Source organism: Parasteatoda tepidariorum, chromosome 2 (assembly GCF_043381705.1).
Source record: "Parasteatoda tepidariorum isolate YZ-2023 chromosome 2, CAS_Ptep_4.0, whole genome shotgun sequence".
Taxonomy (NCBI): Eukaryota; Metazoa; Arthropoda; class Arachnida; order Araneae; family Theridiidae; genus Parasteatoda; species Parasteatoda tepidariorum.
Window position 1 is genome coordinate 82711103 of NC_092205.1, and position 18237 is coordinate 82729339.

At 32.8% G+C, this 18237-nt stretch overlaps 1 protein-coding gene across 4 annotated transcripts in view; it reads left to right on the top strand.

Annotated features, from left to right (window-relative positions):
- LOC107451950 (LINE-1 retrotransposable element ORF2 protein) overlaps positions 1-18237 on the top strand; it is a 56550-nt gene that overhangs the window by 14469 nt on the left and 23844 nt on the right. Inside the window, exon 3 of one of the 4 annotated variants that reach the window (XM_071177822.1) lies at positions 13635-13734. The exons of the other annotated variants lie outside the window; for them this stretch is intronic. The gene's annotated coding sequence lies outside the window, so the exon portion shown is untranslated. The remainder of the gene's footprint in view (positions 1-13634; positions 13735-18237) is intronic. 4 annotated transcript variants of the gene reach the window in all.

Below are 18237 nucleotides of genomic sequence, written 5' to 3' on the forward strand. Positions count from 1 at the left end.
AAAAAAAAAAAAAAAAAAAAAAAAAAAAAAAAAAAAAAAAAAAAAAAAAAAAAAAAAACATTTCTATTTAGTTTAAAAAAAGACACTTGTCAAAAATTACAGTTCTTTTTCTTCTTTACCCTAAGACGAATGTTTCAGAACAAATGGTCACAATTGTATAGGGTTGTAGGGAATGAGTTGTTATAGACAATGTCAACCTTCATCTATGAAAAAGTACCCCAACATTGAATCGAGTTAATATGTCTTGTCTTATATACTAGTGAATTGGAATTGTATTTTTGTAGTGGTAGACACACTACAGTACTCCAACACCAGAATTATAGCTGTGATAGAATTCGATGAATGGATAGCACTAGTTGATTCACTGCAGTTTCGTGAGAAGCCGGGAGAGCTGTATTAAGATCACCGTACTTTTGAGTGCTGATTGTGAGAGCTGCATTAAGTTCACGGTCGTGATCGCTTCTGTGTTGCCTTTAGCAGTCTAGTGAATACGTTGCGTTTGAACGAGACTGACAAAGGAAACTAGAGAAGTGTGACTCGCCAATTTTGAAATAAACTAGTGGGCTGTATGCCTTATGAGGAATAATTTTAGGGGGCAACATTCGTTTCGGCCCATAGAAGGTCCTGCGAGAGATAAAAAATAATTCAATATGTAGAAAAATCGGTATTTTATTACTTCAATGCAGACTATTAGTTATTGTATTTGTCTCATACTCCAATTAATTTGTAAATAATTGATTTGCTAATTAATAAATTAATTAGCAAATTAATTATTACTTGTTTAGAATTAATTCATTATTAATTAATTAATTGATTTAATTAATTAATTGACATACTCCAATTAATTTGGAAAATGTTTCGAAAACAAATTTAAAAAAATTGATGTCAATTTTTTTTAAAAAATTAATCTTACAGGTTTTTCTGAAAAACTACAGATATATAAAATTTTCGAAATCAATTTTGACAATAAATTTGCATTATATAGTACGTGAAAGTACCACAAAATAAATTGGAGTATGAGATAATTACAATAACTAATAGTCTGCATTGAAGTAATAAAATACCGTTTTTTTTATGTATTGAATTATTTTTTATCTCTCACAGGACCTTCTATGAGCCGAAACGAATGTTGCCCCCTAAAATTATTCCTCATAAGGCATACAGCCCACTAGTTTATTTCAAAATTGGCGAGTCACACTTCTCTAGTTTCCCTTGTGAGTAGTAACAGCGTGAGGAGGATAGTGTCGCAGTCACAAGTAGCAAGTCAACTGTTCAATGTGGATCATCCATCGAAGTAGGCGTGTTCAAGTCGAAGTGGGCGTTACTGTCAAGATAGTCGTGTTCGTGTCGAAGTAGGAGTTTCGGTCAAGGTAGGTGTGTTCACATCGTAGTGGGTGTTACTGCCAAGGTAGGCGTGTTCAGATCACGTTCAAAGGTCACCAATGTGGGGAATGATGTTTAGACAAAGTCAACCTTCATCTATGAAAAGGTATCCCAGCATAGATTCGAGTTAATATGTCTTACATACACCGAAGAGCCATTACATTATGACCACCCTGCTAATAAAATGTAGGACCACCTTTAGCCCTCAAAACTGCTAGCACCCGCCTTGGCATTGATTCCACAGGGTGCTGATAGGTAGTCTGAGGTATATGGTACCAAGCGCTCACCAACTGGTCCTGCAATTCCCTCACATTGCGAGGGGGTAGCGTGGTAGCACGAATTTGGTTTTCCATGTAGGATTGGAAAACCAATTTCTAATGGATTAAGGACAGGTGAATTTGGGGGCCAAGACATGACTTGAAAGTCACTGAAATGTTCCTCGAACCAATCCATGACGATTCAACCCGTATAACATGGTGCATCATCCTGTTGGTAAACACCATCCCCCTTAGAAAAAACTGTTGCCATGAATGGGTGAACCTGGTCTGCAACTATGTTCAAGTAGTTTACAGACATCAGGGATTGTTCTATGAGGATTATGGGTCCTAATGTGCCCCATGAAAACATTGTTCCTGGGCGAGAAACCATGAAATCCTGGGCGATCCCATTATTATAGACGGAGGGTGGTCATAATGTAATGGCTCTTAGGGATACTATTGAATTCGAATTGTATTTTTGTGGTGGTAGACGCACTACAGGGTGATATAATTTTGGAACTTTCCAACAATATGGGATTCGGAAAGCAAGGGGTAAAATTACTTTTGTTGAATGGGATTTATAAGAAGATATGGACATTAGCTTTCACCATATAAAAATAACCATCATTTACGTTATTTATTCTATTAGCAGCACTTTGCTATGGCAAGCGTTATCATGGATGACTAATGACAAACAGTATAATTTAAAGTAGCAATCAATATTCAACCAATTATGAACAATTAAATTCAGCGAAACAATATAGTACAACCAATCGAAAACAACAAGATTAATTACTAATCACTACAATCATTTACTAATAGCATAATTCAAAGGAGCAATATATACAAGCTAAAAAAAAACACTTCTAAAGTATTTTCCTTTCTTTTGCTTTTTCATTCCTAGTTACAAGTTAAGTAAGTTAGCTATAAATTTTATTCCTTTTGCATTCGAAGGAAATATTATGAATTTTTTTTAAAATTCAACTGAAAAAAAAAATCAAACCAAAATTTCGAACTGGTGCGGTCAACATTACGCGACAGAAATCACTTTTAATTATGTCCAATACACCATTGATTTTCAATTATCTCGCAATAACTTCCTAAGTTCTTTTTAAGTTCATATTCCTTGGCTGAATTCCCAGTTGGCTGCATTTACCTATAATTTTCTTCGATTGCGTGTTTCGACATGAACATTTAGTACTTTGTCTCAGTTTTTGGCTTTTAACTTAACAAGCATTTTTTTTTCTATTTAACCGAGTGCATTACACTTTTTATTGAACTTTACTTTTTCTGCACTATTTTTTTATGACCATAGTTGTCGCCGTTTGAAAGGGAGTTAAAGCTTCTAAGTTGACACCCGTTCGCACTCCAAGAAAGATTCAATCATTTTAGGCGCCGCTTGGCATTATTGGCGAAAGCCCTTAAGCAACACCTTAAGTCGAGCCAACTCTGTCGCTAAGTTGCTTTGTTCAACGCTTGTGAATGAAGGATTGAAAAAGTATTATACATACTTCAAGAACTTGTACTTACTAAAATATTAAAAAAATAAGGAATTTAAATTTTCCGATATTAAAATCGGTTTTCTTATAGCTCAATTTAAACAAAAAATTCTTCCTCTCGCTTGATTTTTTGTTTTACAGGTATTTTTGTAATGAAACACGATAAAATTAATACAAAATTTAAACCAATTAATAAAATAGTTGAAAATTACTAGTTATTTCTTCTAGAAATAAGAATGAAAAAAATTAAAATTGCTTTGTAATAAGCTGGCTAAGTTTATCAATTTATTAAATTGTATATAATTATGCTTAAAGTAATTTGTAAATAAAAATTTAGTAATTGGTCGAATACAAAAATTCTGTACAAAAGCTTTATGAAATGCACTTATTTTCCAGGTTTCTTAAAGAATGCTCTAGGTTTTTTGAAGGGAATCAAAAACTTATGTTTCTCTACATCTGTTAATAAGGTTATTTAAAGGTTTTTTAAAGCACGTTTTAATTGCGTGAATTTTTGGTAAAGGTTTTCTGCAGAATTTATGCTTTTCGTGAAACCTTTATTTGATCTACAGATATTTTACAGGTTTCATTTAGAAATTCGAAAGTTTTATGAAACCTTCCTTTTTTGAGCAATGCCTCCTTTTAGGCCTTTTTTTTTTACTTTTTCGGATACAATTAAACTAGATATATCCAATTCATTGGTGTTTTTTTTTTAAATTGTCTAAACTTTAAAAGTTTTTCGGCAGCATTTGACGGAATTTTCAAATACATTTCACAGCACTCTTTTATTTTTTATAAGAACCATAAAGATTAATATTTTCTAAGTTCTTAAATTATGTTAATAAATTATTTATTAATATTTAAATGCATTTCATTTTTTCCATTTAATCAACAAAAATTATGTGTGTATGTGTATTTTTATTTTTATTATAATATTTTGAAAAAAATAATTGAAAAAAATCTTTATAACGTTTTATTACAATTTGCAATAATTTAGCAGATTTTTATTTTTAACAAAACTATAAACTGAAACAAAAATCTACAATTTTTTTTACAATTAACCTGCCATTGCATAATATCTACATTTCTTAATACATATTTTAATTTCTTAATTTTATTACTATAGAATTAATGTTAAAAGAAACCAAAGAAAAAAATGAGAAAAACCGCTAATTTATGGGTAGTTGGCGTATTATGCAACAACCTATATTGCCATTGCCATTTGGTGGCTGGGTGGAGCAGTTGGTTTGTCGTCGGCCTTCTGAGCCCAAGTCTGCGGGTTCGATCCCCGGCCCAGACACCGGATTTTCGGGATGGAGAAAATCCTCAACGGCCATGTCGTATGATTATGCGGCATGTAAAATATCCCTGGAGTGCCTTATTGGCTCTTGGCATTTCCAACAAAATTAAATTCCTAGTGCACTTTAGCATCCAAATAGAGTCTCGGCAATGCCATCTAGTGTGGCAGAAACCAGACTTCTAAATTAACATGACCAACGGTATCTCACCCATTGTGGTGGTCCTGAAAGAGTGGATACCACCTCTAGAGAACGCACTAGGTCTGCTTATCGGCAAGACCGATTGTGCAGCTCATTGGAAATGAAAAAAAAAATATTGCCATTTGGCGAAAGGCTTTTTGTTATGACATACTCAGAAAAACTCGCCTCTTTTCTACGTTTGAGAGGGAAATGGGGGGGGAGGGGGAGGAATTCGGGGAATTGAATTGAATTTCTTCGAAACACGGGCAAGTGAGGCATTGTTTCAATTGTAATTTTTCATTTCGAATTGAATGAAATACACCGCTCATGAGACAACTACACAGAAATTTTATTCCCAAATATTGCAGTTAACAGTGATTTACTATGCATTTTGACAAATCCTTTCCTTTTAAGAGGTTAAAATATTCCGCTGCCTTCTCATCAGTATCGCTGACAGCCTCTAGCTGACTTCGTAGTTGTAATAAAAATGGTTCCCCTCCGTAACAACCATCACAGTCACTTATAAATCGAAGAAGTGGCACTTTATCCGATAGTAATAATCGGGCGTAAGTCATGTACGAGCCGAAATAAAACCCACCGCGTTTCTCATACTCATAAGGACCAAAATATGGATATTGTTCAATGTCCAAGCAACTGCTGTATCCCATACGAAATTTTTTCAAATTTTCGATGTCCTTGCATTCACATGTATAATATTCCAGAACAGGAGTGAATGTGTGTAGATGGGAATCTTCAATCGAATCTTTCGTCACGAAGTGCCACATAGAATCGTTCCCCATTCTTCTCTTGTAATGTTTTCGTTCCCCTTCAGGTATTTCGATTCTTTTTCTTGTAGCACATGAATGAACCTTGACATTTTCATAAACAACGACGTCCAATCCCATGTTATCTATAAATGATACTCTCAAGATCTAAAGGACAGTTATCAAAGCTGAAAACCTCAATCCCTGAAAAAAAGAAAAGAAATTTCTAAAATAGTATTGGCTTCTAGGATCGTACACATCAAAGCACTTGCATAAAAGATGTTTAGCATTGATTATAATTTTAATAACTAATCAAAATAAATAATTAATAGGGGGGAGTGGGGTCAATTGTTACAGGGTACGATTGTAACAGAGCAGAAGTTTCGAGTGTCGGGTTCTAGATTTGGTTCCTAGGTGGCGCACAAGGTGTATTTAATAAATCTACATGTACACCCCTGCTGGCAGCCATTTTTATGTACTTTTGAAAGAGTTATATCACGAAAGATATTTTCATGCTACGTAAGCACTTTTTTGGTATTAGAATATTTTGTTGTAACAAAGTAATTTTACTTAAACAAATAAAAATTATTAACCGAATATGTAAGTGTACATCTTAATTAACATTTAAAAAAAANGTATTTAATAAATCTACATGTACACCCCTGCTGGCAACCATTTTTATGTACTTTTGAAAGAGTTATATCACAAAAGATATTTTCATGCTACGTAAGCACTTTTTTGGAATCAGAATATTATATTGTAACAAAGTAATTTTGTTTAAACAAATAAAAATTATTAACCGAATATGTAAGTGAACATCTTAATTAACATTTAAAAAAAAAGATTAGTTTTATAAATTAACTCGCATTGTTTTCAACAAATGAAGCTGAAATGGCGTCTTGGGAACGATTGTAACAATAAGTAAAGGGACGATTGTAACAGCTGAAAATAAGTAATCTTATGTTTACAAACCATTACTTAACTCTTTAAGAACCACCAATAGTTTCTTATATCATTTATATTATGTTGCATGTGCATTATTTTATTTGTATATCACAGCATTATTTAAAGTTTTTAACCCCCTAAAGTTAAAAGTTTAACACTTTAGGTCTCTGCTCATTATTATTTTTACTCCCAAAATATCACTACTATTTTGATCAATAAAAAAAAATATATCACAACTATGATAAAATGAATTAACTATGCTTTAATTGAATTTATGAACTGTTACAATTGATCCCGTGAGTGGGGACAATTGTAACAAGTGCACGACTGTCAAAAATTGTTAATAACTGATATAATAATATTTAAAATAAGGTATTTTTTTTCTAGTAGAGGATAGTCTACTTTACGCGTCTGTCAATTAATACTAATAATATATTGGATTTTTTGTTAGTTAAAAATTGTTAAGTAAAAAATGTTACAATTAACCCCACTCTCCCCTACCGATTAATAATTATAGAAATTCATTTAATATCTACATAACAATCGATTAACATTTAGTTAATTAAAAAATGCAAAAAAAAAAATGCACCAACATGCACAGTAAGATATCGAGTGCATCTAAGGTGAGCTGCTGAAGAGAGAATGTTTATATCACCTACGTCATAGCAAGTGAAAGTTGAAGTTCATTTCGAAGGAAGTTCCACGAAACACCATTTGGAAACCGTTTATCAAGAGCAGTGATTCCCAAGCAGTATTCCGCGAAACATTAGATTTTTGTGATGAGTTAAAAGGGATATGAGAATTCAAGACTTTTTTAAGCCAGTAATGATTTTTGAAAAATTTAGATCTAATCAATAATCTATTATTTTAATATTTCAGTTGCTTGTATGAAATTATTTGAAGCAAAATGCCAATAAAAATAATTGACAACAATTTAAAAAAAAATCTCTAGCAATAATATTGAGAATGAATTATTAAAAAGACATGCGTTTTTGTAGGACTAGGCGATCTTAAGATTTTGGCATCGCGATGTATCGTCTTGCAAACATCGCGATATTTTGATGCATCGCGATGTGTCGGTACATTAATGTTTTGCATTTGGTAGTGGGTAAATTTGAATTGTTGCTCTTTTTGATTGATTGATCGATTAAGGCAATTATATTGATGAAATAAAATCAAACTGAAACATTTCCCACCATCTTAAATATAGTTCATTGCTATCAATATTTATTAAAAAAAAAGAAAGGAATGTATAAAAAAGTAAAACGAATCCTGGAATAAAAGTAAAATATTAACAATTCTTAATTTGCAAGTTGCATTTTTTATTTAAATAAACTTAACTTTTTTTTTAAATATTTTCTAACAATAAAATTATTTCTCAATATTTAAAAACGTAGATGTCTGCAAAATAGCAATTAAAAAACGACAATTGGCTGGATTGACTGTAAAAAAAATCAACAGGATTTGCAAAATTAAAAGAAAAACACTTCCATAACTAAGAGATTCAACAACACTCCGATTCTCAGTCACATTGGGATACACCATGTAAACAAAACGATTTGTCGCGATGTAACAATCGACAATGCAACGAGGAAAGATAACAATCATCGCCGCTGTACAGCTCATTGCGCAACGTCGCGATGTCATGATCGGGACTAGTGCTCTTCGGGTGCACTTGAAACCATCGATGTGCTATCCAGAACTGTGCTCAACATCGTACGTGTAGTCATCGATGTCAAAGACATATCGGGAAACATTGTACACATTTCAGTACATCGGAATTTCCAATGCTTTGAAAAATAGCAAATCCAAACATCGGATCGGCGATGATTGCACAACATCGATATTTTTCGACGCATCGATCTATCGCTCAGTTCTAATTGCTGTATTTCCCATTGCGCTTTTCCAACCAAAATGAAGTAGAGGGGGGATTCCTTAACGTTTCCGCAAAAATCATTTTCGCCGTTTATCCGCTTATTTTGCTAATTTTCAGCCTATGTATACGTAACCGATAAAGAGTACAATTCAGTTATTTCATAGAATAAATAGGTATTTTATGAAATAACCAGACAAGTTTGTTAAAGTACATTATAGATGAAAAATTTCATACTTTACCTTATTATTCTATGACATAACTAATCGGTAAAGTGAAAAATAAACAATTTCAAAGATATTTTATAAATTATTTGATCGTAATAGCTAAAAACGTTCGAAAAATACATTTTATACCTATTGCGAAGGATTAGTTGATAAATAATAAGGAAAGGCATATGATATAATTTATCATTCCTCACATTAATAACTACATCTAAAATCAACGAAATGAAGCGTACTCACACACACACACACTTCAAAGCAGCTAAAACCGGTTCAAAACTGACTAAAAGCAGCTACAACCGGTTCAAACAACTTTCGAGTACCGCATTTCATACTTTAAAGGTCAAGCAATCGTTACCCTATAGAATACCTTGTTAAATCGTGGAATTCAATTATTTTATATACTTGTCTAATTACTACATGAAATATTTAGTTATTTTATGAAAAAACTGATTTCACCCTTTAAATGTAACATATTTTCCATTTGCGATCTTTTTAATCATACGATATATTTAAATAACAGTATATAACAGTAAGTGCCGACCGGCCTGTGTAGGGGATAAGGAACTGCCCTTGCATCAGAAAGGTTCTGGGTTAAACCCCGGGCAAGGCATGGATATTCTTTCCTTCTCTGTACTATCTGTCTTTACTGTGGGAGCAACGTTGGCCCACTTAATATGGTGCCCCTGAAGGAGTGGTCAACAAATCTGCCTTTCAGGTACCTGTAAGACCTAGGTCATTAGCCAGGTGGGTATTGGAAAATATATATAACAGTAAATAATCCCTCTAAGCCCTTTTTACGAACTATTTATAGGCTACTCTTGAAAGCATTTTGTGATTTTGATTAATACATACTTGATTTATACTAGTTATTCTATATGGTTCTTGATAGACATGAAGTATTTCTGAAAAAAATAGTAATAAGCCTTACGTTTATAATAGTTTTGTTGCTTACATCACTCTCATAGCGTTGTATCACCATGAAGCTATGTTAAGCAAGCAAAACCTTGTTTTGATAATAGTCGAAGGGACAGCCTTGTAGAAAGTTGACCGTATGATTATTTTCCAAATTTTGTATATAGTATATAAGGTGCCTACTTCATCTAGCCAAACCCCTTTTTTTAAAAACTTGCTAACACTCAGTGGTCGTAAAATTGGTGACTTGGTATAGTGAAGTAGATGTATGCGCCATTGTGGAGTTAACATTCCTATTGAGCAAAGGACAGGGGCTATAAGTGAGTTACTCAGTTTTAAGTATTGAGCGAAAAAGATACTTTCTGGTTGACTAGTAATAGCATATTGGCACGAGAGCCAGAAATGGCTATGCTGCTCCAGGCACTATGCAAAAGAATTGCAATTTTATTTATATTAATGAATATAGTCCTAGTGTTTGATGAGATTGCGATGTATAGGGCCACTAAGTAAGACTGAAATATCAGGATAAAAGCGGCCAAAACGTTTCTTTCTCAAATGTTTGACTCGTCTACAATCAGTTATCCTGTGCTTAATGGAAATATGAGGATAAAAGCGGCCAAAACGTTTCTTTCTCAAATGTTTGACTCGTCTACAGTCAGTTATCCCGTGTTTAGTGGAAATGTCGACTTGATATTGAGTGCAGATACCTTCTAATATTTATACTAAGAACATAACTCTTAGAATGCGCGTTTGTCTGTGAGCGATTTTTTGCTCAATACCGTGACAAAACAATCTTGGTTAAGAGAGATAAACAATTATGTATCACAAAATACAGTTACTTCGATGTTCAAACTTCTCTTAAGCATTTTAATTTTAGCATTAATAACCACAGAATAGTTTTTTTTCATACTAAACTGGTGGTCTTTTAATGCTTTTTAGTTTCTTTTTCCTCCTCTGTGTACCAACAGGTGACGTCCCACGCAGTCTAACTAAGTAACGCGTATGCGTAGACAGTATATCCATAGCTATTGCTGCGTAAGGAGCTTTAGGTGTTAAAATAAAACTGGATATTCTGTGGACAATAAACGAATCCAGTATTAAAAGGTCCGATAGAATAGAGATAATAAAACATTTACCTTTAGTCTGCTGGACTGGTTTCAGTGACATAAAGTTTAAAACACACAAGCTTTGAAATGAAACAAGCTAATAAAAATAAAGTAGATCAAGTACAAAATATTCATCATATCATGAAAAATAGTTTAAAAAGTGGTTCAACAAATTTTTTCGATGATCCATTTTAAATCTGACGAAGATAATTCAATTTAAACTGGAAAGGTATCATCGTAATATATCGTGGATTTAAATGGCACCTTTAAGAATGGTGTCATAAGATTAAAGACCATTTGTTTTAGATAAAAGATCATATTCTTGTAAACTTACTAAAAATTCTTTTTTAACGGGTGTATCAATTAAGTATCGACACCATTTATGCATATTTTTTTAAAAAATTTTAATAATTTTTAATCAAGACAAAAAGCTGTAATTTCATACACAGATCGAAAACAAAAGTAAATACATTAGAAAACAAAATTATACAATTGATGCACCTAGTTGACAAAAACAAATGTTCAAGGCCTAAAAATAAATTTATAGCTTAGAAAGCATTTTCATGTGTTTTCCGTTCAATAATCAATATGGAAAGATTATGAATTTATAAAATAACAGATTAGTAATGCGTTATAAGCATATCGACATAACAGCATATTCACATAATCGTATATAAATGATATAATAACATCATTATAAATAGGTGATATGAAAATGACATAATATAATATAATTACGCATAACAGCAGCGACAAAAATGTGAAGTAGCATTAACTCACATTTAAGTTTAAGTTTTTTTTTTCAGATTATGTTTTAAAAAGAACCTTAGCCCTCGGTCCATTTAATTAGCCTTTCGGGATTCGATTCCAAGTGGTTTTCGCACCATTCCAGAAAGTGTTTTGGCCACTTATATTGTAATGGTTCATTATAATAAACTTCCTTCCTTTCATGCACTACAGAAATAACATTCCTTTCTTGCGGAGGACAATTATTCAACCTACAATAAAACATTTCAACGTCGAGAAGAGCCAACTGAAAGTCTTCATCAAAATTAAGCCACGTTTCACAACCAAAGGTTAGGCTGTTTTCAATGATTGTTTGGTAAAAGTATTTCTTTAATTCATCGGTAATCATCCCGTTATGTGCTATGAAGTTCATGTCAAAGATTGCATTCTTCGTATCTATAATTCGATTTTTAATATCGATAGCGTTTCCGCCACCTCTTTCCAATACCGATCCAAGGAACTCAATAGAGTCTTCACTGACTATGTTTTTCTTGCCGATCTTCAGTTTACGTTCATCATCTTCGGTTATCCCTAAATATTTGATATTTTTGAAACTGATTTGCAAATTTAGTTTCCCCAAATGTTTCAGCAGGCTCTCAATTGCAACACTTAGATGCTTTTGACTATCGGAAAGAACAACTAAATTCGTTTGTTCCGAAAGGAACGAAAACATATATGGGGTGTCCAAGGACAGTTCCTTTTTATCGTTTTCTTTTAACCAATCTTTTATTGCCCTTCGAATGTAAACATTAAATAATGTTGGGGATAACGAACAGTCTTTCTTAAGCCCTTTAGATACTGGGTAACTAAGATTAGAAATTTCGCTTGAAAAGATCATGCGAACAGTGTTGTCTTTGTATAGATGCTCAACTATCTTCACTAAGGAGTCTTCAATCCCTATATTTTGAAGCTCATTAATCATATTTATGCGTGGAACATCAAGAAAAGCTTCCTCCAAATTGATGAAAACTAAATGCAAGTGTATATTTCTCTTCAAAAGTAATCTTCTTAGAATAAAAGTTGCATCCAAACATGATACTTCATGAATTAGTTTGCATTTTGCTTGAAATGCAAGTCTTTCTTTAATAGAATTCCTTATAATTGCACTCATGACCTGCATAACAGTGTGGGAAACGCATTTTGAACAATTTATAAGATTTAACTGTTCTTCGTCACCAGACTGGTAAAAGAAAAACATTTCATTAATTTCTTCTGGTATTGTTTGACCACCAAGGATGGCTTGAATTAACGAGAGTAAAACATTTATCAATGCATAGCTTCCATGCTTCAGCAGTCGCATGCTAATGCCACCAGGTGATGGCAAGTCAGTATCTTCGAATTCATTCAAAACTTCTTTGATATTTTGAAGAGTTACAGGTATAGGAATATCAGATGGTTCAATGGTATTTTCTAAATCATCAATAAACTCTGAGCGGCATTCTTTAAAATAGTTTTCAAGAAATTTTTTATCTGCTGTCAGAGTTGTAACAGGCTGATTTTCTAATTCTTTTAAGATGTTACAAATAAATTTTTTCCTTTGAAAATGCTTTTCTTCTGAAATTTCATTAACAACTTGGCAAATTCCTTTCCAAACTTGTAACTTTTCATTAAGTGAAATATCAAATGCATCTTTTTCCAAAGGTAAAATATCAGTTGAACGTTTTTTAATTCCACTCAACAGAAATAAGGATCTATCTCCCTGTCCATCAATTCCCAAGACTTCAGTAGCGGCAGAATGTATCGCTTTCTTGAAGATATTATACAAATCAGCTGCTGAATTAAACCCATTATTCTGGAATGCAAAATGAAGATAGCTATCAAGATTATCTTGATATTGTTTTTCAATTGTCCCATTAAATAGCAAATGGGAATTATACACGTTTAATGAGAAATTTGGAATTAATGCCAACGCCTCTACGTAACTATGATCTGTTATCTGGCTGTTATAAGCAGAAACATCCAAAAACTTCAAATTAGTGTCTTGTCTGACTATGCAAAAATCAATTATTGTCTTTGTGCCCTTACTATCGTACCAAGTGTATGTACGTATGTCTTCATGTTTAAAAAAGGTGTTTAAAATCGTTAAACGAAAATCCTTACAAATTTGAATAAGAATATCGCCATTATTGTTCGTTCTCTCATCGCCGAATTTTCCAATTTCTTTGCTATCTTCGGATGTACCAACCCAAGCATTGAAATCCCCTAAAATGACCATCTCGTCTGTAATACTTTCTTCTATAACTTTTTTTAATGCTTTCACAATTCTGGATTCATTCCGAGCGTACACATTATCCCCATAAAAACCAATGATCACAATTTTATTCGCCCCCACTTTAAGTCTGACTCTGATTATTCGTTCGTTAATTACTTTCCATCGCATACCAAAGGAATGTTTTTTTTTGACCAGAACAGAGACGCCGGCTCTGGCAGGATCATCATGAACGCCGCCGTAGACGTGGATATAGTTCGAATATTCCTCTTTTCCATACCCTCTGAGTTTAGTTTCTGTAAGTACAACCACATCTTTGTTTTCTCTTTCAATTTCAGCAAAAATTTTCTTCTTTTTTTTTTCTTCATTTAAACCACGTACGTTCCAAGTCCCGAATTTAAAAAACCTGCTGGGAATTTCTTTCCTATCCATCCTTCACAGAAATAAAAAAAAAATTCTTGAGGACAAAAAGATGATATCGTTATTTTAACTATTAGTAAGATGCTATTAGTTCTTTACAGTCAATTTTATGCCTATTTTCTAAAGAGTTTACAAGTCACACATAAAACTGATGTATTCAACTGAAACACTGATAACAAATGTAATCTATAAATTTTATGATTGAAGTTCAGTTTGCTCTTGTCTAGAAGTTTTTTGGTCCCGAAGTAAAGTAAGAAAGCTCTTCTGATGTCTCATGATAAGTATTCCACCACTCAGATGCAATACATTAATTCTAAAAAAAAAAATTATTCAAAAGCATTATTGACGAAAATAATAAATAAAATTCTAAATACTTGAAACCTTCTAAACGGATGTTCGTACACTTTAAAAACTTTGTCAGATAAGAATCTAGATTATTTGCATGAATAATAATTTTACAAAATGGCACAGCATCATATTTAGTTGTTAGGAGTAGTTAATATAAAATATTATAAAAAGAGACATTTTAATAAACATATTTTAATTGTATCTTATTTCTTAAAAGAAATTAATCTTTATAAAATTATTTTAAATCTTTTTTAATATATGCATTATTGCTCGAAAAGATCAGATGAATTGTAAAAATTTTCTCGATTGTTTTTCTCTCCGCTTGGCTAAATACGCTACATGTATTTTCTTTTTCTTTTACACCTATACATTTTAGGAATTTATAATAAGTTCCATAGATAATATCAGCTGGTATCTATTAGTTCAGCAGATATTAAATCCTCAGTAATTCAGATAAATACTAGCTATTATCTGTCAGGTACCTCAGTCAACTGACTGATAATATCTTGATAATACTATACCTGTAAACCCGTACCTTACACCTGTGCAAAAAATAGCGTCTTGGTGGTGTAATCGGTTAAAATACTGATCAAACCACTGGTTTTGGTTATGAGTTTAGTCCAGCAGCGTACTAAAAAATAGACATGTATACGCAGCAAATTTACGTTGACGTGGCTGAAGTTCCTTAGCAAAAGATATGACTGTGGAAATTTGGAGATATGATACAAGTTTACTCGCTGACCACGTCGTCTGATCGCGTGGCACCAGCTCTTACCGGAGCCTTTAGAAGATAAAGTTCTGGAAAACGGCACTAAGTGCTTGGATGTGCTTTAGTAAAGTGTACACAATTCTCTCTATACGTATGCAATTTCTATCCTTAATTGATAAATAGGAATGATAGACTAAGTTTTTACATATTTAAAAAAATACATAAAAATTCAGGGACTCTTAGTACATGTATTGGTCTATAAGTCTTAGTGTGTTCACAAGTCTATTCTCTAAGCAAAATCTGAACCTTAATTATAATTAAATAATACATAATTAAATAAGACAGAAATTGAACCGAAAAGTGGTATATTTAATGATAATCATTTTATTTTAAGAAAATATTTTATTTAAAGCGTGTTTAGGCGTGTTTTGTGTAAAGTGAAATCCAGCATTATTATAAAAATTAGGTTAAAAAAAATCACGGTTGTGTATTATAAATTTGAATAAAAAAATAAGTCATTAGAGTCTGTCATTTTCACGAGTCACTTTTGAGTGCATTTTCATTTATCAGGTGATTAAAAACTTAAAATTTTAAAGCTTTGCTAAAAACTATAAAGCAGGAAAACAGTAAAGTAATTTGTGATTTAAATTCGAATATTAGCGCGAGTGATATTGCAAGGATAATTATTACTTGTTAAAGGCATAAGCCGACCCGCCTGTGTAGGGGACAGGGAACTGTCCTTGCATCAGAAAGGTCCTGGTTTCGAATCCCGGGCAAGGCATGGATGTTTCTTTCTCTGTGTGTGTGTTCTATGTCCTTTCTCCTTTGTGTGTGAATGTGTGACCCGCCCTATAAACGGTTTGTGTGAATGGTGTGGCAGAAGTCGAATTCCTGGCCATAGATGGCGCCACTGAAAACAGGAACAATCGTACCCCCACTGCCTAAACAGGCATACGACAAAAAAAAAGCCATAACTAAGGTTACTATACTAGGAATTCAGGGGATCTAGGCATAACATTTGTCTTCAGTTTTAGGAGTTATTTCTGAAAATTTTTACTGCACTTTTTTAGCTCAAACTTGACCAAAGTGTTATATTACGTGAATTGCTTCAATGATCACACGGCATGCAAATATTTATGCATTATTATAACAGTGATTTTAATAAAAGAGGTTAATATAAAAACAGATAATTCTTTGATCTAAAATATTTTTGTAGTTTGGTTGTGTCTGATATTGTTATCATTAGATTTCACTACTTGTAGAAATTAGTTCTTTAAAGAGTAACAGTAGCTTAAATATAGAAAGAATGTTGTAACTGCTACCACAAATAACTCGGGCCAGTGTAAATATTTTCACCACATAGCGGAAATATATGACTGAAAGGGAATTGAGCCTATGTCTGAGAGATTGTGTGTTCGATCTCTGTCGGCCAAAAAGCCCTTGTACAAGATGGTGACTGGTGCCCACTAAATCTGTCGGGGTCACAACGTACTTTAAGTTCCCATAACAAATCAATGCGTCTGAAGGTACTGGATAGGAAATTAATTATCCTCCGGTTCAGGACAAAATTACGATCTGCGGATGGATGGATGGTGTGTTAATGTGCGTCTCTGTTAAACGGGAAGCGACTTACGTATGTTATCTCCGAATCGCCCTCAGGTATGTTTTCCAGATAATTATATGAAACTGAATAAGGCATGTGAGAAAGATAGGAGTTAAATGAAATAAAAAATACTTCAACGACATCATCTGCTGAGAAAAGAAAAGATATACTATTTCAGCAGAAGGGAAAAACACATAATTGTAGTGTCTAGAAAACTTCGTAAACTTTAATGAATCTCAAAATTGGATTTCAAAAACGCATGAATACAATCCTCAATCTTGATTTTAAAAAAGCGTGAATACAGATCTTAATATTGAATTTTCAAATATCGTCGATATAGGAATCGCAACGTGTAATTTCTTAATTAGGTAAGTAGAAAAATCTGTTTTTGATATTAAAATCGCGTAATTAGGACGCACTACATAAGTGGATTCCGGCGAAGTTCCAAATATTCAAATTAGGGAAAAACTGTTTAAAGCAGGTTAGAACAGAAAAACAAATTAGGGAAAAAAACACTTATATGTAAACTTCTCGTTAATGGGATTAAGCAAAAGTTTCGAAATTTAAATTTTAGACTGGGCAACTCGTATGAAAATTTTTTTGGATTGGGTCAACTCCTCCTAGAATAATGTTGATTGGGTCCGGGGGCACCCAGAACACAATCAACTCTGTAAAAAGCTCATAGGAAGTTTTCTCATCCTGCCCCCCGTTCAGAAACTTGTAAAATTCATTGAAAATTTTGCAGATTTAAAAAAAGAATAACTGAACAATTTATACTTCACAGTTTAGTTATTGAGTCGCTGTTGTTGTTAATTTACGTCACACTAGAGATGCACAATGGGCTATTGGCGACGGTCTAGGAAACATCCCGGAGGATGATCCGAAGACATGCCATCATAATTTTGATCCTCTGCGGAGGGGATGACACCCTCGCTTCGGTAGCTCGACGACCTGCGCGCGAAGTCGAGCACTTTACGGTAGCACAGTTTAACGAGGACCAATGCTGCACACCCTCGGTCCCTACGCAGACTGATCCAAGAGGTCACCCACCCACACACTGACCGCAGCTAGTGATGCTTGACTTCGGTGATCTGATGGGAACCGTGTCTTAACGATCAGTCCACTGTGGGACTACTGAGTTGCATGAGTGCATTAGTGAGTTTCATTTTAAATAATATCAGGATATTATTTAAAATTAAGCTTGCTAAAAATGTACATTTAGAATCAAACAACATTTAGAAGTAGTCATCTTGGGTCTGGAAATGTAATTTTTACACATAGTTTAAGCATGTTTTTTAAATATAAATATAAAGAAAGATTTTAGCATATTGTAAAAATCTTTTTTGATGTTTTCATGAAGTATAATTTTTTTTTAAACTGCGTTAATCTACGTATTTTTCTATAGCAAAATTTAAAGTTTTAACCGACTTTATTTGTTTGAAGCTGAAAAAAATTAAAATGAATTATTTTGAACAGAATAATTTGGCGACAATGAAGAAATATTTAAATGGGGCGAATAATATTTAAATGTGGTTAATTTAAAAGGAACTTGACTTAGCAAGCGTAGAGTAAAATTTCATTCACATTTTTTTCCCGCTCATAACAGATTCCTAATCCTTTTTTTAAATTATAAAATACGATGTTCCTTTTTTAGTCGTCTAAAAATTTAATTGTAATTGAAGATTTGAATTAAAGANCTCAGATAATTTTTCCTGAATTTC